The sequence below is a fragment of the Molothrus ater genome, chromosome 18 (assembly GCF_012460135.2).
Source record: "Molothrus ater isolate BHLD 08-10-18 breed brown headed cowbird chromosome 18, BPBGC_Mater_1.1, whole genome shotgun sequence".
NCBI lineage: Eukaryota > Metazoa > Chordata > Aves > Passeriformes > Icteridae > Molothrus > Molothrus ater.
In genome coordinates this window covers 7,355,250-7,381,621 of record NC_050495.2, presented here as the reverse complement: position 1 = coordinate 7,381,621, position 26,372 = coordinate 7,355,250, and the positions used below count along the sequence as shown (strand labels likewise).

General features: G+C 38.4%; 1 protein-coding gene across 7 annotated transcripts in view; it reads right to left on the bottom strand.

The window, feature by feature from the left end:
• Positions 1 to 24,085, bottom strand: part of ARVCF (ARVCF delta catenin family member) — a 246,679-nt gene extending 222,594 nt beyond the window's left edge. For 4 of the 7 annotated variants that reach the window (XM_036393091.2, XM_036393096.2, XM_036393095.2 and 1 more), the window contains exons 1-2: positions 24,003 to 24,076; positions 10,148 to 10,214 (exon numbers count right to left, since the gene is read on the bottom strand). The gene's annotated coding sequence lies outside the window, so the exon portion shown is untranslated. Of the gene's footprint in view, positions 1 to 10,147; positions 10,215 to 24,002 lie in introns of all 7 variants that reach the window. The other 3 variants (XM_036393099.2, XM_036393092.2, XM_054516766.1) reach the window with 3 other exon arrangements.
• Between the last annotated feature and the right edge of the window lie 2,287 nt (positions 24,086 to 26,372).

Here is a 26,372-nt window from a genome sequence, read left to right as displayed (position 1 = left end):
AAAAGGAAGTGCTAGACTTTACTTACTATAGAACAATTGGGGGATTAACAATACTTGTATTTGTAACTGTTTATGTCTAAAATGTGCTCTTTTGGAATCAGAGAAGTAACCCTCCATGTCAAACACGCTGCCATTAACAACTGCTCCTATAAAGACATCAAACTTTTCACTCTGAAGTGAGGAGGAAGTACCCAAGTGTTGGCAGGGACACCTCATTTTTCCTCAAAGACCTGTAAAGATGAGGTCTTCAATACCTGACAGTTACTTTAAAAATATCAAAGAACGAGCAATTAAATCTTTCCAGGTAATATATCTGCCGTTGAGGTCATTAGAAGGGGGAATGTAGGCAGTTATTCTGCAAATTTAAAAACCTGCAGGAAAATCAGGAAAAAATAAGGCAGTTATTACAAATTTTGATGGGGAGACTGATCATCTATAAATGAAAGCCTTTCCTCACATAATTTTCCTTTTTAAGATAAAGAAAATGATTGCAGGAGAATGACACTTATCAAGTTACAGGACCAAAACTCACAAGAAGCTGAAGTGACTTTCAGCTAATGTGGTACTTCTGAATGCAAGATTAACAAAAGGTATTTCTGAGTTCATTAGCTTTGTTTTCAAGTCACTTCACTGTGCACTAGTACAGAATTTCATGGCAGCCATAATTTGAAGGCTGTTCACAACAACTAGCAGGAAATTCTATATCAATATCATCTGTCACTTTGAGCAGGGAGGACAGCATTTTCCAGTAATCTTTACTAAGTATTTCAACCAAAACAAAAGATAAGAAACCTTATTCCAAGAAGTTTAGAATTGAGTAACCAGCTTGCAAGTCTATGTGTTTGAAACTGGCAGAGCTTTAAGCCAAAGCAGAAACTAATCACATATACCTTCCTGCCAGTATGCAGACTTTGATTTCAAAGGCTGCCCTATAAGGAGTATTCTGAAATTTGTGACAAGAGAACAGCTTAGAAAGACAGAACAGAAGAAAAATTAGTGCAGAGAGAGAAATAGGGATACACAGATTTGTCGTACAGCTCTTTGAAGGAGAAGATAAACATAAGTTTGAGAAAAACGCTGAAGAAAGGGCTGTCAGCAGTGGGACAAGAAAATAATGTAAACATGTTGGGTAGACCAAGCAAAGAAATGTAAAGGACTTTCCAAGAGATCAGGGACAGAAAAGTATGAAGTATGGGCACAACAAATTATGCTTCTGCAATCAAGAGGAGAGTTTGCATTACAGAAATAAATATGAAGCACTACCAGAAAGCAAAGAGCATGTGGGTGTCAGAAGAAAAGACAAAAGCACAATGTTATACAACTACAACAACAAAACCCACAAATGTTTAAGCCCACACAAAACCTCATGGATCCTAATTAGACTGAACAGGGCTGACCCATAGTCCTATTTTCTTTCATATATTCAGCCAACAAACTGCAGAGAATTCCAGCAGCCAGAATTGACAGTGACATTTTAAGTCAATGAGAATCTATTTTACTCTTCCTCCCACAACACAAATGAATAGTAGTGCTAATGAAATTCCACTCTCATTAGAAATTGACAAAACACAATCCTGCATTTATCCCTTCCAGCAAAATCTGCCTTTTAACAAACTCAAACTATTCTGAAACACCCTGTGGTCACAATATGACAAAACAAAATGCCACCCGCTTCTGCACAGCCCTTCTTCCAATTAACTTGACTTTAGCAGACCAAGATAAATTTTTATCTACTGTATTTTATACCTATGGTTTTGAATGAATCATATTAACATTTACCATTTTAGTCACAGACTTTAATACAGTCTGGTTATTTAATTCACATTTGATCAACTCTTTCTGACAGAGGATTGGCTTTTATTCATTACATCAAAATAACTTGCTTATAGACAGAAAGAATCCCAACCCATATGCACTGTTTTCCAGTGCCATCTTCTTCAAATGCCAAGGAATTACACTGCATACAGAAATAAAAAGAATTGATTGGATTTTGGACCAAGGTGCAAAATGTAATCTCTGCACGTTATTATTCAGAAAAAAAGAAAATTGAAACAATATTCTTATTCCTTCATTTTAAATGAGTTCTCAGAAAGGCCAGATAACCTTTTCCTATTTAATTGTGGTATACTAGGAAAGAAGCCCTTTGGATCTCTCAATGAGAACTGTACAGAGAAATAATTCTGTGTTTCAGGCAAAAATAGCTGTAATATTAATCAAGCAGGAAAGTAGAGTGGAAAATAAATTAAAAAAAAGAGAACAGTGTTATGCTGTGAGCTGCCTGTTCTCAGAAGTTAATCGGGGTGGGAAGCTCTCAGTGTAACACCCCAAAAGCACTGGATGATGCAACAATGTCCTCTCCTCATGTGGTGCTATACAGAAAAAAGGAAGGCAAGAGTTTTCATAGTTAAACTGAGCTGCCAGACAGTCCATTAGCCATTAGCAAGTGTGAAAAATTCCATGGCATATCTGTGTCTGCTTGACAAATTCCATTGTGAGTGAAGACCTTTTTTCCACAGGCTCTAAGTTTGTCTGTAACTCTTTCCTTCCAGCCCAGAAAAATCATGCACACCATTGAGTTCAGGCAGTAGTTTTAGCTCAGCCTGTGAGTTGCCTAACACAGTATGAGCTTGCAAGCTCTCCAATATTTGAGAATTCACCTTCGGGTGGGATTACACACAGTAAAGCAATGCAGAATGGTATCTTCAAAATCCCAGGAGTTTCCTTATTTCCTTCAATGTAGCTTTAATACCACCTGAATGCTGTATTGCAAATGTTATCACTTGCAATAAAAATAAACAGCTATTTTAGCCACTGTGTAACTCCAGACTTGTACTCTATCCCTTGCTTCCACTATCATCCAGCATTCAAAACCTTTCAAATTTCATTCCAGAATCTGCCTTTTGAACCTCAAGTATCAATGCCTCTAATAGTCTTCTTCTTGTCTTAAGTACAGTCTTCTTCAGTCTTTTAGTACTTAAAAACTGGATCTACAATGTCTCACCCAGTGCCTTGTCCCACAAGGCAAGCTTATTATCCCACAACTCTGCTTGACCTGAAATTCTGACTTTCCACTGAAATGGCATAAATAATAGCAACTCTTTACCATACAATATTTATATAGCAATGGAAATAGAATTTTTGTACTATCTCAAGTACAAAGCTAGGATCTAATTCAGATCTTATGTAAAGTCTAATGGGAAAAATTACTTCCATGATGTTATTTTCAATTAAATGTCCTGCTGTGCTAAAATAGCATGACTATTTCTGAATTCCAAACAGCAAAGACTGCCATGAAAAGCCAGTGAAGCTTTGTGTCAATTACAAACTCATTAGCAAAGACCATGCTTGTATGTGCTTAGTACTATACCACAGGTATACTGACTGCAATCCAGCAGTCCCAAGGTCAACAGAGATCCCCATGCCACAGAAAATCATTCCAGAAACATACCAGAGACATCTTAACCAATGCTTACAGCTTTTAATTACTTGTAGTGGCTAATACAGAACACTATTCCAGTATTCCTACCTTCCAGAAAGTCTAGACTCTCCAGTTGCTGTTAAAGAGAAGAAATTGCAAGTTCTGGCATTAGCAAGATCCATTATGTTGAAATTTTAAATAGGATTTTTACTGACCTTCAACTCCAGTGATTGGAAAAGAAACATCAGCTGGTGAAAGACGTAAGTCAAAGCATGAGTGGTATATACATTTCCACCTGCTGGCAGAAAGGGTTTACACAGCAGTAGAATGCTTCTACAGTGGTTTAAGTCTGGAATAAATCAAATAAATCAGCAGAATTTTTTTTCAAGCTATAAGAATAATACAAAGCAGTATTATCCTTCAATGTCACTGGCACACAAAGGGTACTACAGAGAAGTCTGTTTTTGATGAGGCTGCACACCTCCAGGTCTGGGGGCATAGCATTAGTCTAACTGATCTAACTGATGTTTACTTACTTACGTGTTTTTTAATTAACACCTGAATGCTACCAACATGCACATCAGCTTCCTAAAACTGTAAGTAATAAGCTTAAATTACTAAATGCAGAAACATCTAATGACAGTGTTAATTAGGTCCAGTGCTCAGCAAAGTGTTTTTCAGTTGGATATTTATTTGAAATTAAAACGTATTCTAAAGCAGCACTCCAGAAATGAACTGTATTCACCACCAATGAGGTGCTACAACATGGAACTTGTTCATGTTTCTCCAGAACTCATTGTGGAAAGCCATGATAAAAATGCCAAAAAAAGCCTCCATTGTCTATAAATAGCAAGAATGAACACTGTTCTCCACTACATCAACAACTAGAGAATTTCCAAGTACAGAAACCACACTCCCAACCTCACTTGAGGACTTTTCCACACCTTGCACCCCAGGCTTTCATATGGTGCCACTTTGGGTTCATAATCAATCAGTGGCTTTTATCAACTATAGTACCTGAAAGTTTAACCTTAAGTCCCAAGCAGTGAAAGCTCAAAACTCCATGGAACAAGATAAACTGGATCATCTCTACTGCAGGACTGCTGAAGAGGCATGAAGAGACTGGTTCACTGGTTAGCAAGCACCAACATTCCTTTCACAAAACTTAGTTGGAATGTTGAAATGTCTGCTTTCTCTCCCTTCTGACCTTGATGACATGTGTGACAAGGCTGTTTTCAAACATACTTCTAAACTCAGCTCCATAAAAAAACCTTCATGAAAGATATAATACTGCATTAACACATGCTGGAAAGCATCTAATCTTTGTGCTGCCCCCTGTACCTATAAATACCCTGAGAGTGACATGCAACTATCAAACATACCAACTTTCTCCAAGAATGCTGAAAATTTTCTTTGTCACTAAACGAAGTGTAACGTTTTTGTGCCAAAATATCATCCTATACATGTATATAGAAAAACATGAAAAAGAAAACCAGCAAATATTTTCACAAATGCCTAGAGCCAAGAGAAGAAATGCTCAAAACAAGAAGTACTGCAATCCATTACAGCATTACGAAGTCAATCTTCTGTCAGCTGTCAGTTCAGATTCTGTACAGATACCTATCTTAAGGAGAAGAAACACTTCAGGAAAGCAAAAGAATTGCCATACAATAAGCTACAATTGAATTAAAAGAGAGAACATGCTGAAGATAATGTCAACAAAAGGATATGATAATGATCATTTTAATGAGATAAATATGCCCTCATACCCCCAATCAAAAATGCCCTGGGTCCATCTTGGCAGTGGTAGGGAGCAGTGGCAAGAAACAAAGTCTTCTTTTCTACTCATGTGGGCGATGCTGAAGCTACAACAATTACTGGAATTCAGGAAGGAGGGGAGGAACAAGTGATGCTTTAAGCTTCTGAGACAGATCAGGGCACGTTTCCCTTCTGTTCCTGACTGCACCATTCCAGGGAAACAATCCCTGCCAGAACTCTCATGGAACAACACATCTCTGCAGTTGTTCATGCATAACCCTCCAGATGGAGGAAAAATTCAGCTTTAAATCTAAAATGCAAAGGGGACTGTTTTATTAGAGTCCAAATGCTCTAGACATCACTATGTAGGTATTTTACAACCTATCTTAAAATTCAGTGAAGTCATGAGGTTTTTAACAGGAAAACCCTTTATTTTTAGTTGTGCAAGATAAGTCTCACAAATTCTTCCTGACAATTTCCAACACATTTCTACAGCACAGCTGCAAGTCAGTTTCAGAAGACTTGTTCTATGTACATCCCCGTTGGAGCCCAGCACCGATTTTTACACCATATAAAGCAAATTAAAAAAACCCAAACCATTGCTTACCATAAGGCATGAAAGCTTATGATGGAAGAATACTGAAAGTACAAGAAATCAAGAAAGTAGCCCAAAGCCAAAAAAAAAAATTGTCTGTCCTCTTGTATGAAGTATACTTTTTAACACCTGAAGGAAAACTTAAAAAATAAACAGTCACCATGGGATGGTACGGCAGCTACATTGGTTGCATTTCAATTCCATCTGTATCTGGTCTATGAGGATATGTTCTGGCTTATTAAGGAGCAAGTATTGTAACATTTTTCTAAGATAATGCTTTATATTTTTTGTTTAATTATTTTCACCATCCAGGTTTCCTTCATCCACTTGGAAAGGCCTTTAATGAACCTAAAGAAAAGGAGAAAATTTGTCTAATATTTATGTCTTGTCAATTCTATAGAGATGTTGCTGTAAGAAATGTAAATCAAGAGATTGGGTCCTAAAGTTTTATTCACTGTAGTTTTAATAGACCATGCCCATCTTATTCCATCTTGCCAGAGATGTCTCCAGGAACACTGAATGAATATTAAAAAGGCCTACCATGACTCTGGCTATGCAAGTACAGATTAAATTCTAAACTTGTAATCTCCTCATTGGATCCATATGGGGCAATTTGGTGTGGCATCTGGGAATATGCCAGCAAAGATACGACAGAGGAGCTGCAGCGCACGTTTGACCAGAACACAAACACTGGCAGCTGGATCTCAAGGATCAGAAGTTACATATTTGTTGTCAATACTAATGTGTGCAAAGAGGTACAGCTCCATTGATAGGTGTGCATTAGCATGTTTCCACATGCATATCCCAAATACAGATTATCAGTCCTTTGAGTCCAGAACAGCATCCAGGGTTTGAATACTAATGCATCTCAGATGAAGCAGGTTTTCCCCAAGCCATGAAGCAGAAAGCAGGGCAGCACACAATGATGTATCATAGACTTCTTCTAAGGCCAACCTTAGCCAGGTGATTCAATGAAATTCTACTTCAGAGAGGTTAAGAATTTTGCAAACGTTTAGTAGACATCTTAAAAAAATTCCTGTTGCAGTAATCAGTATTTCAGTAGTTCTCATGCTCCATAAACTATTAATTTAATAAATCTATGCATATTGTAAATAAGAATCCATTGTACTTTTTTATATCTATTTAACACCACCAAAGGCCCTACCGTGGTGTGGATAACAGCGAAGGCAAAAATAGGACTCAGCAGCAATTCTGGAAAGCTTGTATGATCATTAACTAATGATAATCATGTAGAGGTAAATTCTCAGGCACACAACACAAAGCCATCAGACTTAGTTTGTAAACCATGTCATCCAGAGACAATAGTAAAACTTCCCATTCGAGATAAACAGACTTGGCATCAGATAAACCAGATAAAAATAATCTCCAAGAGCCACAGATGAAAAATCCCTAATGAACATCTATATATAATGTACACTATATGGAGGGGAAATTCCTTTCTAAAATTATTTAGTTCAGATTTGTTTGTGCTGCAAATGCTTATAAAACAAAATGCTAACTTTGGGTAATTTGAGAATTTGGGTCCTAACTTCTGCTTCCCATATGTGACAGACTCTTATATGCTCAAGTCTTAATTTAATAAACATAACTACAATGTTTTTAAGAAATAGCTTACTTGCAAGAAATATCAAGCTTATTAAGTAAGAGTTTGATTAATGTATAGTAATCCATCAATTAAGATTAATTCATCACTCTTGATCATTCCAGAAAATATGGTAGAAACCCAAAATAAGCAGCCATAAATCCACAAGCAATTAATTAGGGAAAGAAAATTAATTACAAAAAAAAAAAATGTTCTTAACAGCTTAAAAACACCGATTCTGGATGGCTGAGGTCTGAAATCTGGCAGCCTAGAACACATTTCAAATCAAGTCAATTCCAATTTGTATACTGCAAGCAAAACTGACCATTTAAATCACAACTACAATTCTGGAAATGACTATTTAGCATTAATTTCTGAAAAGGCATTTATTTTTGATGTTTAAGAAATCTTCTTTAGGCAACCATGGGCTAGAAGCCCTTATGCCAAGTTCACTTGTAATAGCATCTTCATAGAAGAGCTTAAAAAAAATTCTTTTGACAGTTACTGCATAGTACACATAGCATCTCACATTTTGAAATGTTCACCTTTGTAGAAAAAAGCTTTTTCTTAACTGACATCTGTGAAAATGCCACTAATAATAATTAACTTTTAATAAAAGTTGAGAACTAACACACAGTTTTGAAAACTACATATATTCAGATGACACTTCCTCTCCAATCCAGATTCCTTCTTTACATGACCATTAATACCTGCAAGGATTCATCCCGTAACACTCCCTGCCTTGTGAGAAGGCATTCAGTTTGCTCCAATCTACTCCCACAGACAATATAATAAAACACACTGGAGAATATAATCAAAACTAGTTTTGTTCTATGACTCCAGAGCTGCAGGTATCAAAACGCCCAATATGCTGGAACAACAGAAATGATTACAACTTCTTTCTCCTACTTAGGAAATAGCTTTTTTTTTTCATAAACAAGCAGTACAATAGTTACTTAGTTTTCATGTAACCCTAACTAAAGCAGACTATTATAAGTGGTTTTTGAAAGAAAAGCCTTCACATTCAGACAGTATAATGTTACGCCCACTGAAAGCCACAGAAATGCTACTGCTGACCTCAGTGGGAGTAAGAGCAGTTCCAAACGGCTCCAGCTTTCCAGATTTTCCACCACAATGTCTATTGCACAGAAATGCAATCCAATCTCATCATTAAAAGCCACAAACCAATAACCAATCAAAATAAACCTAAAATTGCTTTATAAGTTAGCAGTTTCAGTCAATGAGTTGCACTTGTAAAGAAAATGACTAGCATTCTTTAGGGCTGACAAGCAATAAATTGAAAGCACCATCATTCTGAAAATGTATGGCTCTCCTGATTAAGGGTGACATGCTCTTTAAAAGGAACACAGAGAATACCTCACTTCTGAAACAAGAAATCAGTCTTAGACATGAACTCTGGAAAAATGCCCTTTGGTAATGATAGGACAATTAGTACTGTTTGAATCTTCAGAGTATAAAAAGTAGGAAGATTTTCAAAGCTATACATTCACAAATATACTGCAGAATAAAAACAGATACATGTTTGTCATGTCTCTACAAACAGCATTTCATTTGATTGCCTTATACCTTTTAACCTAATTTTAAACAAGTAGTGAGGCTGTGTGGTGAAAGATAACACCTTCTGTTCCTATTACTTTATTCCCTTTCACCCCTACAATAATTTTCTTTTGCTCTAAATAGTTCACTGAAATACGAATTTCACCTCAGGCTGACTATTATAGTGAAAAATCCCCTAAGAAATCTCCCACCTCTTCTATACTGCTTAGGATATTCAGAAGCAGTAGTTTTCAGTTCTGCTTGTACTGTGTAAATTGTATTCCCATCTTTTACCCAAAAATCTACTTTCCCTTAAACAAATTTAAAAGAAGACTAATAAAAAGAAATGAAAGCTTTTAGAAGTTTGAATTATTTGATCATTGTTATTCATTTAGCAAGTACAGCCATCTTCTGGTTTTAGTAATATAAGAGATCAGGTTTTTTTTAATTATGTTCCTTTATACCAATGTAAATTACTTTTCCTTGTGTAAGGAAGCTTCTGCCTGGTTAGGTCTCAGGAATAACTTCTAAGATCAGTGAAAGCCATACAAATTAATAAATTGCTTGCTCTTTGCCTACATTGACTGTGCTGTCCCTTACAGCAGGGAGGCTCTGGGGCAGCAAGGCCCACACCCCACCATGCTGAGGTAACCACAGAGTTCAGAACTGTGCAACATTCCCCTGCCAGATTTCTGCACAGACAGCTCTGGGAACAACCCCAAATGAAACTTGTCTGAACAGCTGAACACAAATCTGAGGGGCTGAGAAGGGCCAGTCAGGAGGTGGGAAGTCAGTTCACCTCTTGTCTAAAAGCCAGGCAGCAGCAGAACAAAACATCTTGACAAGGCCCATTTATAAAGTTTTGGAAGCTTTATTTTAGCTACATTATATGCAGTTGATTATTTTACATTTTGATTATAACAAACATTTGTTTTTATTTGGTGATTTGATATTCCAAGCAGGCTTATTGCATATTTTAGCCATACTCAGTTCAAAAGTCCTTCTGTTTGAGAGGAAGGTCACTGCAGGCTATTACTATAAAAAGAATTTAGTCTTTTATCACTTTATTGTTGCCTAACGAATGTCAACTGTGAGACTGCTACTTTCAAAATCTATTTACTGTCCCAGACAATTTTGCTTCTAGATTTCATACACACAAACACATGTAATAATGAAAGAAATATAAACATATATAAGAAATTTTGCCAACTCTTACCACCCTTTCAGGCGACTTGTTAGGTCCCTCCCTTTGTTCATAAAGCACAACTCAGTTACGGATATCCCTGGAAAACATAAGAGGCAGATCGAACTCTGAATAAACTCTAACTAGTGTGACTAAAGGCTTGTTGACCTGAGGAATGAGTCAACTTCCCATACAGTTCACAGCCCAAACACCTGCCAAAACTGCACTGCCATCCCTCGTTCAAAACAGCTGAATTCAAGGCTTTCATCCATCTCTAGAGTTCCTACTTCCCAAAATCAAAGTTCAAGGCTGAAATATCTATCTATCTATCTAGTATGTGGCAAAGTTTCTACTGACAGCTTTGGGTCATGAACTCCAAAAATCATTTGTGATTGGAATAAATATATAAATCAATCAATCAATAAATGCCCAAGTGTAGCTGTAGCACTACAATGCCAAAGCACCACTGGCCATTGACCCTTCTACTGCTGGCTACACTGGATTTCTAGGACACTCACACTGACACAGGGATTCACAGCAGTGATCTAAGTAATGAATCTCACAAATAATTAGGGGCTATTTTGCTCTGGATGTAGAGTAGTCCCGCACAAGGCCACACCTGAACCCAGTAACACCAGACAAAACCAACACTATGATCCACCAAGGATGCCTGTGAACTCAATGGGAAAAACAGCTTCTTGTATCTGAGAAACTGATTTTTAAGTGATCTAAAAAATATGAACTAAACTACCTGCAGATTGTTTTTATGAAGGAAGACTTTGGGGTTTGTCCCCCCAATTCCTTTAAGCAAGTCAGCATTTGACTGCCTCCCAAAAATCTGTATTTTCTCCTCAGGTGTCATCACCTTCCACAGTAAATTTTATGTTTCATTTCATAATTTACAAGTTGTTAGACAACACTATGTCTCAATACAGGAATTTCAGGGCCTTCAGGATGACACAATGAAAATCTAGCTAATTACTAACAGGATGCTTTATTTATCTTCAACTCTGATAAGTAAATGCTTTTAAGTGCTGCAGAACAAAGGAGAAACCATATCCCAAACACAAAATACACAAGCAAGTAGAGCACGTATACGGAAATTCAGTTTGTCACCAAATAAAATTCATTAAAGGGTCACGTTGTTCCAGAAACAGCACTGAGGGAGATGGTCTAATCATAAAAAACATGTTGAATCAGTGCAAATCCAACCTCAGGCGAGAATTTTCCTCAAAGTTTCATTTTTATTAGTAATTCAGACTTTGTCTGATGAGCAACTGAATCCAGAGGTCAGAAGCAAAATCTTGCCAATGCTTGCCCTTTTAAAAGCCCTTTTTCCAAGAAAAAAATGAATACACAATTTCCTCTAAACCAAAAGAAACACAGTTACAGAAATCATCAGAAATAGTATTAAACAGATATCAGTAGGGTAATACTTCATATTTAAAAAATGCCACTAATAGCTTGATAAGATTTTACATCAGTAGGGTAATAATACATATTAAAAAAAAATGCCACTAATAGCTTGACAAAATTTTAAAACATAGCAACAAATCCTAAACTGCATTTCTAAAATGATTTTAATTGAATATGTCTATCTTGTGTGAGCCATTTTAAAAGTTTCTACTCTTAAAACAAGTGGAAAATTATGATCTGCTAAAAAAAAGTAAATAATCAGTGAATTTCTTCATGATGATGTAAGCTCGAGCTATCACTTGAGCTACGAATCTGGATACTCTGCTACCTACACATGCCTCTAAGACCTAAGAAGAGTTCAGGAAGAAATTATAATTATCCACAACTTATATTTATGTATGTTATAACTTTTTGTCTTTTATGAGAAACTCTGTTCAAAAAGTGTGTTTGACGTTCTGGTAATTTACATTTGATTAAAAATTCATCTCTTTCCAGCATCTGAAGATGTTAATGGGAAGAGAAATTCAAGTGAACTGTAAAAATTTTTGATGAGAACAATCTCCTAATATTAAAACAGACCCCTAACTTTTTGCAATGTCATATTCTAAAAATTGCAAGGGGTGAGGATTCAGTGTGATTTTGGATATCTCTGTACACAGCTGACTAAAACATTCGTTAAGTCAAGCAGCAGAGCAAGAGAACAAGCTTTCTAGCCTTAACTTTTTAAACAAGGTTATGAGTGTAGTCTGCCAAACTCCAGGTCCCACAAGGTCTGAGTTTCTCAGGAACCAAGCCAACCTTGAAACTACTGTAGTAGTACAAGTGCAGCTGTATTTTGAACTTAAATCAGTATCATGGCTTAACACATACCAGCAAGCAGGGAAGAAATGATGGAAGTAGAGTCTGTCATGAGCTTGAACAAGCTTCATTCTGCCAGACGAGAACTAACGAGTTTACACTGTGACTGAGGAAGGAGTCTCGTAATAGTTTCTTATAAATATTCAATAGACCCACCATGGCAGCAGCTCCAAACAGAGGGAAGGGTGAAGGTCTCTTAAAGAGCAGCTCAAAGCCTAAAGCAGCCAATTCTGACTGGAACCTGATGCTGAACCAATGCCAGCTGACGAGGGCATCACCTTCTATTGATGCTGAAAATGATGACTTGGTTCAAAAGTTGTTTCGTTTTGCTGCCACAAATTTAACAGCTCAGGCTTTGTCCCCATGAGATGAGTAAAACATGCTCATTAGGTAACCTGCTTCCAGAGAGACAGGATTTTAAACAAAGGCTAAGCACCTTTACTTTAATATTACAAATATGTCTTCAAGGTGCTTTAATGCAGACCAGTTGTTGAGGTGCAAACTGAGCAGAGCTCTCCCAGTCCCACAACTGCCACAGGACATGCTCTCCACAGGAACACTGCTCTGATGGAAGTTACAGGTAACACAAAATATGTCCACAAAAGCACTGAGCAGACATACAGCTCAATACATTATCACAGCAATTCTGAGGCTCTTCAAAAGTGTGCACAAATAAAAGCAAATTTTCACTTTGTTCATCCAGTCTAGCTAGCAGGACAATTAAGAATTATTTTAGCAACTTCTTTCAGCTTGTCCAAAATATTTACTGCACATTGTTTTCATCTTCCTAGTTACAGACATGCCAATGTCAGACAATATCTGTTACAATCAACTTGGATTTTCTATTCCTACCAGCTGTCTTAAGTCTAACCAATAAAGAAATATTGAACAAAAAATGGTATGAGAGTATCCAAATGGCACAAAGATAAGCAGGCAGTTATTTCTTACTCTGAATGCAGTAACAAGAACTCCAGAGGCCAAAATGTTCCAGCTGAGCTAACTATGGCTTCCTGCTGCTGTTACCAACACAGTACTGTAGAAAAGTAATTGCAAATATTACTCACAAAGAACAAAATAGAAGCAAACAAGATAATGGAAGAAACATGTATCTCCTGGCAAAAACAAAAACTCATTAGAAGATTATGTTCAATGTAAATCAATATGCTTTGAAGCCAGCTGTATAAAGTGACAGTGGAAGCATTAAATTTGAATAAACCTCTTAAAATTCTTTACTGCACTAATGACAGAAGTTTGACCTTAAATGTTAATTTAAATAGACACAACCAAGTTGGTTAAAATCACAAATTGCGGTCTCATAAATGCAGCTGCTAATGGTGCCCTCAGAGCTGCAGCCAAATCCCAGCCTGACTCAGCTCCGTCCATCCAGCTCCCCTTCACAGCCAGCACTGGAAAAGGGAGAGCCACTGATGCCTTATCCTCACTGGTGAGAAACATAAAGGGACATTGTCTTGCAACCTTGGAACTACTTTCTGGTTTTTGCACAGTAGACACAGAACAGCTGAGACTGGAAATACCCTTGGATATCACCTGGCAACTCTCCTACTCAAAGCAGAGTCCATTTGAGCAAGTTGCTCAGGATCCTTTCCAGTCAGGTTTTGAGAATCTTCAGGAACATGATCTCTGCAATCTCTGGCCAACTTGCTCCAGCATTCAGTTCACACTTAAAAGCAAATTTTTCTTCAGTTTTGATTGAAGTAAGACTCCCCCACTTTGTACCTGTCAGCATATGACACTGTGCTGCCTGTTGTAATATTCTTGATCAGCACAAGCTGCTTAAATCAATGAGCTCCAAAAATGACAATGAGATGTATAACCATGAAATTTATTGACCATGCCTGCATGCATTAGTAATCACACAGTATGGCCTCTGGGTCCAATAATGCAGAGAGTTGGATTCCTTCATCTTCCACTGACTGCTCTGAATTCCCCAGTCACACAAGGACACACAAAACAAGCACACTTTTTTTTTTAGTCCTAGATATTACACCTACTTTAAACTAGTTGGATTTTGTCTTGTACATTCTTGGTAAGTTTCTCTCAATTTCATAGTATCAAAGGTATTTTAAATATTTAGTTTCTCAGATAATCTACTATTAATACTCCTTGCCTCAAAAAATATTATCAAAACCCAGTTATTCTGGGGGGATCTGTGAGAAACTCGTATGAACTCAATGCTCTTGAGATTTCTATCAGAAATCAGTCACTTGATTTCATGTGAAATGACAAGCATGCACAAGCATATTTTTTTGTTCTCTATTACAAAGTCTCAAGTGACATTTGCTGTAAGAAGGACAACGTTAACAGCCAGTGAAATGTGAAAGGTTTCCCAAGGAGAAGTCAATTCTGTTCATGCTTCCACTCTTAAAGCACTTAGGTAATTCAGGTGTACCCAATCACCACACCTGGGTGAAGAAGAGGGAAATAAATATCAGGGGTTAATCACTAACACTACAATTGTGGAACTGTTGAATTTGTGCATAATGCCTTTCTCATTTTATATTGTCTAGAAGAAAGTGCCTTGAGAAATTTTTCCCCAATAGAATTTTCCAACTTGCTGTAAATGTTTCAAATGAGTGCAGCTACTGAATCTCTTATTTTAGAGTACAAGACTGATAATTAAGTCAGCCTATTTCAGGGTCTTCCCCCTCCCCCGGCGTCTCCATTACAGCTATTTTCATTCTGGACTCTGCACACTGTGCACCTGTAATCTGTATCTACATTGTATTAGTAGGATCCTCTTAATTAGATTTAATTTCTTCAAGTGAGGAAAAAAGTGACATGCTAAGCCTGCCAGTTCTTTGAAGAATGTCCTAGAAGGTCAAATGTGTGTATATAAGGGCTTTGTGATCCGTTTGACACAAGGAAGGTAGGGTTGGTAAACATTTCAGATGCCTTCAGTAATGAAAAGCAAAGTAACTGGTATTGATTCCATCCACATCAATCTCAAAATGGTAAACAAAATAATTATATCCTCTGAATAGCAGCCTCATAGGTACATGCAGATATACTTAACAGATTACAGACAGCTCATTTAAATCAGACATCATGTGCAATTCTAGTTTTCTTAGTTGAACTACAATGTAGACATTAAAGCTTCTGAAACCTCTACATGCCTTATCCCTATGTAATTAAACAAAATCAGAAACTGTGAGATCAGTACTTTTCCTACAGATTACAGCTCCACAGTTTGTCTGTTTCTGAAACAACAGAAATACCTATATTAGTATTTTTGAAGCTTTTACCGTTCTAAAATGTGTTGGTTTAGCACATCAACGAAAAAATAATTTTAAAAATGTTAAAATATCCCTGTCTCCTGTGTGAGACCAGCTGCTTTCCCCTAGACTTCAACCCCTTTTCACAAGAAATAATTGTGCTTATCCTGTAATTCTTATTAGTCTTTCCCTGGTTTTGTGGCACCATGACAAACTATACCCTGCATTACTTTAACTAATCAAGGGCTAAAAGGCTTCTATCTCAGGCCTTGTTTTCTGCACCATTGGTGGAATCCCACAGTTCAATCCCATACACACCAAATCCCTGCCCAACAGCCTCCTCTTCCCACCTGCATTACTGCGACAGACACAGCTGCATTTGGCACCTGTTAAGTTCTTTCACTACCAGGATCAGTAGCCAATTTCCTTGGCTAAACACTGCACCTTCAAAACACAGCTATATTTACTCATTATTGCACAACTAGTAAGCCTGTGGTACAAAAAATTAAAATCTATAATAAGCCAATACATAGTCCTATTTATGCTTAAAATGTCTATTGCAAATTAGAGGACTTCTCTCAGCCCAATTCTGTGTTTTCTGAAGGTAATATTACATAGAAAGGCTGCTGCATTTTAACATGAGTCACTGTAGTTCTTGAAATAATGATACATAAAATGATGTAAAAAAATTATAGAATCTATACCTTAGATTTCCATAAAAAATAGATTTTTCTGCATTGCTCCCCTGCCTTAGTTGTATCTTGAATGCATTTCAGAACATTTAACTTGTGAAACTTTAAAGATCCTCCTAATCCCTTGTGGCATAGAGAATGACCTTCTACCTCTTTCTACATTCAGGTGCATAATGCAAAGCAATTTTTTCATTTAGGACACATAAATGGTTAATGCAAAAGAAAGGGAGCAAATACAAGGTCAAAACAATATGGGAAAGTAAAACACCTTGTAGGGCAGAGCTTAAGACACTGACAGTTCTCTTGGCCAATGTTAAGGTTACCAACATCACACTCCTACAGAGAGGGAAATGAGAAGAATTTGCTAAATATAGCTATAAGTGGTTGGAAGGATGCCTATCCTTATTTGTGCATTCATCTGTTTAATTGTGGGCAATATAGTCCACTAGACAGCCTGAAGCAAGTGTGGCTGTTCAATATTCTCTGAATTATACAACCTCAATTGGAAATTGGACTTAATTACACAGTTTGCATCAGTATAAATGGCAACTTTGTATTTTGAAACTCTTCAAGAGCTGTATGTACCTCAATTATTTTCTCAGGTTTTGGGGATGTACTAAATGCCTTCAAAACTGTGCAGCTTTAAACAAGGATGGTGAGAAAGGCCATGGAATTCTTGTGTTTATTGTATGACCCTGTCTTTCAAATCCAAATGTAAACAAATACATATGCTGACACCAAAAATCAAGTTTTATACTCAGAGCTTCTTTAAGTTTGGTAGTAGTCTGTGGAGACTGACATTTTTCTTAAACTGATCTGTAAGTGCATTTTTAAAATAGCTGCAATAATTTAAATAGACACGTCAATAGATCTTACCAAATTAATCAATCTGTATTTGAAAATAAAGCTGTAACAATCACACAAACATGAAAGAAACAAGTCAAGGAAGTTTATACACCTGTGATCTAAGCTTTCAAAAGGATTCCTAAACCCTTGGTTTCAGTGACAATATTGTAAAGATATATAAAGGAATTCAATAGGCATTAGGGGCCTAATTCCCTTTAAGAGTTTGGGTCTAAATTCCTAACAGATCACTGAAAGTCTGAGCCAAAGTATAAGTTTATTTATATATATAACTGATATTCTCTTATGTTCCTTTTATATATGTTACAAGCTTCAGTTTAACATTAATTCTTCAGAACCTTAAATACTAAGGTTCCTAAAAATCAGAGTTACCATACTGCTTCTCTGCTTCTAAAACAGTGGAAAGTGGTTTGTGGGACCATAAATGAAATGAGGTGATTGTTTCCTAGTCTAGATAGATGACCATGGGTTAGGATTCAGAAATCCCACCATCAGCATAGCAAGTAGTCTGTAAAAGCTGAAGACTGTTTATCACCTACAGGAACACAGCACAGTGAAACACGGGAAAAAAAATGTGGGAACCTACAGAGGTTTCAAATTTATAGATTGAACAATTCAATAATCTTCCATCGTCACAGCACATTAAAAACAGCCCCTTCCCTCCAGCTCTAAAATACTGCTTCAGGAGAGGGAACACAGTTTTGACTTCCATTATCCTCCAGCCTGCAGCAAGGAAGTGCCTTGGTCCTGAATCAGAACCCACAGGAATTTAGCAAGTGCTATTTCTGCTTGTAGTAAAATCTTCAATATGTAATTTACATCTTAATATGTCATCATTTCCTGGTATTTAACTTAGTAACAGCTTCTCCAAAGTAGAGATTTTATTGCATAAATTATGGAAGTAGCAGACTGGGTGTAGTGGAGACAGCATAAATTTCTGAATCAATACAAAATATGTCCCCAGTAGTAGTTGTTATTCTATGCAGGTATGTTATTGATTACAGTCATAATGGTCTCACTTTAGTTGCTATCAATAACTCACTACTTGTATTGTCACACTGAATTAAAAAAGAACCAGTCTAAAAATATGAGGAGAAGTTATACCAGCATGGCATGACCCCAGCCTGTGGTGCAAAGAAGCAAAACACTGCCAGTTTAAGTTTTCAAGGATTTCTGTTTGAGACTTCACTTGACATTACATTGATAAGATAAATTCACGTGTGATCTTTATTCAGGACAAAAGAATATGTGTCTTAAACGTTCCAGAAAACTTTCAAGTGTATGGATCCTGCATACACTAAGAGTTTTCAATACCTTGAGACCATTAGAATACAGGTACTGTTACAAAGTTTTATGAGTGGTTATTGATCTTCTACTGCTGAACATGACTGAAGCTTCCTTGCATCGGATTATGAATTGTAGAAGGAATGTTAGATTATTTTAGCTTTTTAAATTCCTAATTTTGGAAAATAGTCTCCATAAAATACCCATATTTGCTACTGAGCAGAGAGATGGTCACAAAGTGCCAATGAGAAGACTTGATTCAACCTCACAGACTGGATCAGCCTCCAGAGAAGTCTGTCTGTATCCACTGCTTAAATCCACAGCCAGAAGTGGCTGCCCTCTCTCAATCAGGCATCAAACCAACATGCCTGAAGTTATTGCAGCTACCCCAGCTTAAGTGATCTCACACCTGAGATTCTCCTTCCCCAAGACAGTTGGCACTTTATGAACCATATTTTAAGTCCCACTGCAATTTGCTTTCCTCTGGGCAATCTCTGCAAGCTTTGCTACTCTGCATACTGTTAAAAAGATTATAGTTTTCCCCTTTAAAACCTGCAAGAATTAGACTATCCAATATCATTATATACATTCAGCTCTCATCAAGCTGTGAATCCAGTAGCCATGGACACTGGTGATAGTGAAACATCACAATACAGTTTCTCACCAACAGGATACTCCAGTAAAAAAGTCTGTGCCATCACTTCTATCACTGGTCTGAATAGCAGTTACTTAAAATTTTATCACTACATAACCCAAATTAAACAGAGAACATTTACTGTAATAAGAAGGTTCCATGGAGGTATTCTAACTCATGGGTAGAATTTCCACCACCAGAGCAGATGAAGAAGAGGCAGTTAAATAACTGGAAACAGTAGGTCTAGTTTCACTGACTTTACATTGCAATCAATGTACATAAGTTAATAAAAGACTTCTCCATACAGGAACAAGTTAAGGCAACATTTTTCTGTACAAAAAAAACCCATGCTCATTCTTTTTATGAGAGCAGAAATAAGAGGGGAAGGTAACTAAGCTTAGAGCATAAAAAAGGCATTTATGATATACAAAGCCCAGCTCCTGTAAAACTACTGCTCAGCACCTCAATCAGTCAATATCACTTCACCTGTAAGAATTCTTATACAGATTATTCACCAGGTAATTCCAGCTATTTCCAACCAGAATGCAGGTCTTGGCACCAATCCCCTGAAAAGTCCACTCACAAGGATAACAGTGCAAGAGCACTGATGCATAATTCTAGACTCCAAATTACTAGGTTCTGAAAAAATAAGGAAAATAATAAATATTTTGAGATTGCTCTAATGACAGAATGTCAGAACCTACCCCAAACTGATTTACTCACTTCTTCCCTCTCACTTGCTTGCAATGTTTAAGCTGTAATTCAATAATGCATTTCAGAAGACAGAAAATGCTTCACAACTCTTAAATAAACCATAAGCAGCTAAACAGTACCTGGTCTGGAGGACAAAGGCCTGTTGCTAAGACATTAGATTTCAAGTTTCCAATGGCTTATGACAGCAGTAACAAGGCAAACAAAATAAATAATAAAAATGAAACTGTCAAAGATACCTTGACAGTGTCCTTTTAATTTTCAGCCAACTTGAGATGTCACGTAAGCACTGAAGCAGCAAAGAGGTGATACTGCTTAGATAGCAAAATCTCAGTTCCTCCCTGACCTACAAATCAGAAGCTAATAGATTAGTGGTGCACTGGTGTATATCTGCACGGTATCTCATGGAAACCCTGTCGCAGCTCCTGAAACAAAATGCATGTGCTCTGAGATGCAGAAAAAGCATAACTATAAATAACATCAACTGAAGCATGCACAGAAGATTTTGACAACCCAGTCAAGGACCTTATGGAACAAAAATCCCAAATTGTCTAAGAAAACCATCATATCTGAAGAGATGAAGCATACTGCATGCAGCTCAGGAACAGAAAGGTCTTCCCAGTGAAACATAAACTGGAGAGCGAGACAGAGGCACAACCCTGCCCATATGTTCTCAGTGGATTTCAGTACCTTGAAATACTGCCAGCAGCAGCATCACCACTATGCAAGAGGTGGATGAGAACGACCTTCTTGGACCCCTTAGTCTGGAACCTGTGGTCTGAATATTACAATTTTACTCTTTCTAAATACATAGTCAAAATATGTATTTGACTATAGTCAAAAATCACTCAACTTATCTCATGGTAATTAACATCAGTTGATTATACAGAGCATTAAGACTTGCAGAATCAAACCAAGATAGCTTTCTCATAAATGTTTATCAAGATGGAACAAAACCCATGTACCTACAAAGCAAAATATTTATAAATGTGTGTATATATATATATATACACATATATACACATTAACCTGTTACAAAATATTTAAATATACCATCCATATACACATTCCTATTGGGTATCTTACACATTTTTTAATCCACAAGATTAACTGATATTCCAAGAAATGCATTTATTTTGGTGGGTCAAAATGTCAGACTACCCTGAAACAGGGGCTATCAATGAGTTTCATCAGGACTCCAAAATATTGTTTGATCACTGTAAATAAATTAATGAGTAATAGATGCTGTCCACTTACTATTAAATGATTAGCCATTTACAGACAACACACCAAATGCTACTTGAAATTGTGAATGCCAGAGGGTTGACTGTCAGGCTTTCAAAACATTGGATATTACTAAATTAAGCTGTCTGTTCTTAGAATGTTGACAAAACCAGTCACAAAAAGAACTGGATTTACTAGAATTAGCTATTTCTCTTAAATACTGCTTAAAACAAATGTAACCTAAGCTAATGGAGAAGATGTAGACTCTAGAAGCTCAGCAGACTGCACCAGAAGTAGCTTTTCAGTTTGTTTTGGACTGCCTGTGAAATGCAAGGATAGGAGTGAAAAGGACAAATAGGGAACAAAACACTTGCACTGCAGTTTTCTGGGGTTGGCTTTGTTTTACACAAGTTAGTAGAAGGAAATAAAAGCCACTTCATTATCTAAGGTGATTGTTTCTTTACTCAGATGCTCAGGTGGTTACCTGCTTTGCTTCAGCTCTCAGGTAGATCACATCCTACCTGAAATTTAAGAAAATCGCCCTGTTCTTATTTTAATGCTTAAACCCATGAAACCTCTAATGCCCTTCTGTGAAGAAAATATGTTTGTCAAGTTGCATGTATACTCTAAATGTCTTGAATTATGGAAAGAACATTTTTTCTAGAAATAGGTGGATTTTAATCTTTGCTAATTTCCAGGAGATACACATGAAGTCTGAATAAGGAAACCGCATGCAACACATGTGAAATTCCTTCCCTATCCATACTGGTGAAACCCTAGAGTTGGCCTTTTCCTCCTTATTCTGTAGAGACAGACAAGAAAGTAAAAGATATTGACCTAAGTGCTTTGAAGGTAACCATGATGGCCATTAGGATGCCCCCACACCTGACAGAATACTCTCATACTCTGGTTAAACTAGAAATGCACAAGCCAAATGTAAAATCACACTTAGCTGCTACAGCATTTGTTTACAATGTCTGTGTCAATGATTTATACTCACACAATAAAATATTAAGAGCAACAAACTATAAACCTGGCAGCACAAGAATTCTAACAGGTTTCCTTGCAGTGTATCAATTCTGACACTACCCAAGATCCACCAAAAGCACTGCAGATATAATGTGTTGCATTACATAAAATCAAGTACAGAAGCTTAGTTTTATATAACTGTAATATGCATACAGATGGTCTTCAAGACAAGATATCTAATCTAAACTACAGTTTGTACAAAATTTGAAGTATAAGCAAGAGGCAAGAATTTTGCCATTTCTAGTACAGTGTCCTATCTCAATAAAATGGGAAACTCCCTCTATTTGTAGCTCTTGTTGGTTCTTCCAATATTAAAAACTTTCTGATACTGAAATCAATTGCAGAGATTTTGAATTTAAGACATGAAATTCAAAGAAGGGAATTATTTGTTAGCCAAATAGAACATCAAAACTATGGTTATATAAATTGAAATTCAGTTATTTGACTGCAACTATGGCACAACAATAAAACAAAGCAAGTCCACTTTTTATAAAGATCACCAATGTCATATAAAATGCAAACTATGATCTCTGAACAATGCACAAGGATGAACCATGCAGTCAAACTATTGTTCTTGCCTTCCTAATGCATTCCTTTGGCCAAGCAATGGGAAGATAAACCCATTTGCCTAATGGAGGCTATAATTTAAATATTTCAGACCAGAATTGACAGAGATGCTGCTTAAAATAAATTTAAGAATCATCCATCTAAATACCTAGCAGGATAAAGACCCCAGCATAGTTCACAACTTATTTTTTCTATACAAACTCCAAACTCTCCAGCCCCTGCAGTTACTTTAGTCACTGTGCATACCCTGTATTACTTTATTACAACAAACCTTTTCCTTTTTTTCCATAAGAGATTTAATACAAGGCTGCATATTTTCTCTTTTGCAGTGCCTTGCAGTATTTCTAAAAATCACTAAAATTTCAGATTTTACTACTGCACCATGCAGTGCTACACAATTTTGTAAACAAAATATGTCTAAATTTATGGAGCCTTAAAGGACTAGTGTATTCAGCAGATTGCAGTACTTTATCCACAGGAAGTTACAATCAGGCAATGTCAATATTCTGTCATTTAGAGGCAGGATTTTTTACCATAAAGCATTCCCATTAATACAAATCAGGAGAGCTGTTTCCCGCCTCCCCCCCGCAAAACTTGTATTTAGGGTTTAAGCTATTGGTACGATAAAGGTCTTCACTTGATAAAAAAAATCTGCTTAGGGTTTTGTTTTTTAACATGCTATGAATCACGTTTTGCATTGTGACCTACCTAAAAGCACAACAGTACAGCGTAACAAGCAAAGTGCATGTTTTAAGAATTCCCCCTTTCACATACACAAACAAGTGCCTACATGAAAGAAAAAGAGAAAAAGCAAGAAAGACAGTCTTTACTATTTCATATTCACTAGAAGTGAACATTTCAAAGAGTTTTTCAACTTCTACAAACGTCAGATCTAACCGTGGACCTCAATGCTGCAGGGAAAGCGAAAATTAAAAAAATACCCCCTAACTCTGGCTTTTAAGTCTGTAATGGATGTCGCGTGTGCGAAAAAAATAGGTTAATTTTGTTTGGTCTTTGCTACAAAGAGACTCATCTCCTATGCATGCCACAAATAACCTGAGCAATGACTTCCCTCCATGATACGAGCTGCCCATCATATTGCAGGATTATTACGATGTTGGTTTGTTTAGGGCTTGCTTGTGTGTGTGGCTTGCCTATGTAATTCGGGCATTCGCATACATCAACTCCTCGTTGCGCATCTCACAATAAACTGATGAACGCTGTTAAACCTGAACCAGCAACCTTTAGCAAACAAAGAAGTCTAGCCCCGAATCGTGATGCAAAATCACCCCAAAACGTACTACACCCTGCAAGAACCTCACAGAAAATAGCCCGGCAACCTCATTCATTCCCCCCCAGCCCAGCGATCTGCTCACCATCTCCGTCTTATTTCTCTGTCCTCAGCTTATTTTCCTTGCTGCAACTGGCTTCAAGGAGGCGGCGTACAATAAAAAAAAAAAAAAAAGAAAAAATGTTAAAAAAAAAAATAAAAAGGGGAAACCCCCCAACTCTTCAATAAACCGCTGGGCAGCCGCTGGGCAGCATTTCAGCCTCTTGTCTTCCTCTCGCGCTCCCCGCGCAGGAGCCGCTCCCGCCGTGCCCGCCCCGCGGGTGCCCGTCCGTCCCCCGCGCGTTCCCCGGGAGAGCGGCCGGGCTGCACCAGCTCCTCCCGCCTGCTCACCCAGCGAGGCAGCCGAGTAGTCGGAGCCGGGCTGATTTTCCCCTCCCACCTCCACATTCCTATTTACAAAGGGTATCCAAGACCATCTTTATCCAACGGGGGGGGGGAGGAAGGAGGGGGAGGTGGAAGTACTCATTAACCCTTTTCTTGCATTTACCTTTTCTACTGAGATTTTTAGAGCACACAGGGGAATTCCCCTTCTCTACAGAGCACATGGACTCGTTGCCATCGGGCCCGCGGGGTCCCCGCTCCCGCACTCCGGCTTGGCCACTGACGGTGCCGCTCCAGCAAAAAGGTCCAAGGGCACGGCTAGAAAACGCGGGCCCTCCCCAAACTACTGCTCGGAAAACAACCGGAGCGGCCCGCGGGGAGACGGGAGCGCACTGCCCGGCCCAGACCATGATGCCACCGCCCGCCCACCTCTCTATTTATTTGCTTATTTTTTTCCAAGCGGGGTACATTCCTCAACACTCGCACCTGGGGGCAAGAGGGCGGGAGGCGTGAGGGGGCGTGAGGGAGCGCGCGCCGTGGACGCCTCGCTGCCGCGCGCCGCCCGCCTGCGGCCGCACGCGAACCGGCGCGCGCGCCTCCCGCGCCCCGAATTTTCCCATTGGGCGGCGCCGCTGCCATCGCGCTCGGCAACCGGAGCGCCATTGGCGAGGCCCCGCCCCGCCACCGCGCGCTGCCGGCCGCACCACGCGCCATTGGCCCGCGGGCCTGTCCGTCAGACGCAGTGGCCCCGCCCCCGGTAGGCGTGGCCGGAGGAGCGGCCACAGGCGCGGGGCGGGAGCGCGCTGTCAGCTCCTGCACGGGAACGCGCCCCCGCTCCGCCGCGCCGCTGGAGGCTTTCCGCGCTCGGGAATGAACGGCGCCTTGCACAGCTGTTGGCCCGGGGGTGGCGGGCCCAGCTGGCGGCTGACATGCTGTGGCTGAGGGCCCGTCAGGTGCAGGCAGCCAGGTAATGCTGGCACGCGATCCGCATGGGTTTGTCTAGCTTGACCTTCTCACCGTTTGGTCTGTGCGCTGCCATCCTCGCCTCGCAGCTTTGTCTTGGGTAACCTGAATAGCTTGAGCTTCCTATGCCGCTATTTTATATCGTGTTATCCCCTTCATTAATGTTCCTCCTTTGAACAATTTCCTGTGGTTTTCCTCCCACCCTAACCGTGGGAGCCAGAAGTGGTGCAGCATTCCAGTGTCCCTGTGCTGTGGACAAAGACAGTGTCACTCCCCTGTCTCCCCTATATATTCTGTATTTTATACAGGAAATCGTTAGAGTAGTCCAGTTTACCAAAGTATTACCCTGAGAGGTCACATTGAAATAGTAACAACTAAATACTTTTTTGAGGTACTTTTTGCCATTCTTGCCCCATCCCTGCATTCTTTATTTCCAGATGCATTTCCTTACATTTTATTATATTAAAAATGCAATTTACTGGACTGGGATGACTTATTGGGCCCATCAGATGATTTTGTAAAGAGTTGTGAATTATTCACTCATTTATTAGGCTACAAAATCTACTAATAAATATCTTGCATCATCTAGACAATTGGTAGAGATAATCAAACTGGATCTGGGCAAAAACCCATCTCTAGAAAACTGTCAGGGTCCACGATGTCTCTCCTTTAAAGTTGATTTTTTAAACCTCTCAGGGAAAAGATATTTAATCCATCTAAAGTGTGCTTTATGCGTTCCAAATAATGTGCATTCCAGCACTCTGTTCTCTTCCAGAACAAACTCTTTAAACAAATGTCAGGACTATTTCTCTTTTAGCTTTTGAAACCAACTCAGGACAATTCTACAATCCTTTCATTAAGCTTCTGCTTGTATTTTAGCCTCCTCCAAGAGAGTTTCTGCCCTGACAGTACCACTCTCTTCAAGTGGATGCAGAATCAGAGCCTGGGATCAGTCTATTCAAGTTTGACAAACAATGGGAGCTATACACTGATCCCCAAGGACAGGGTCTAGAAGGGGCAACAATAACCAAGCTGGTTTAGGCAGAACAAAAGTAGACACAAGAATAAAAGGAAGAGTCAAAATGGCCATCAAATCCACTATTCACAGATT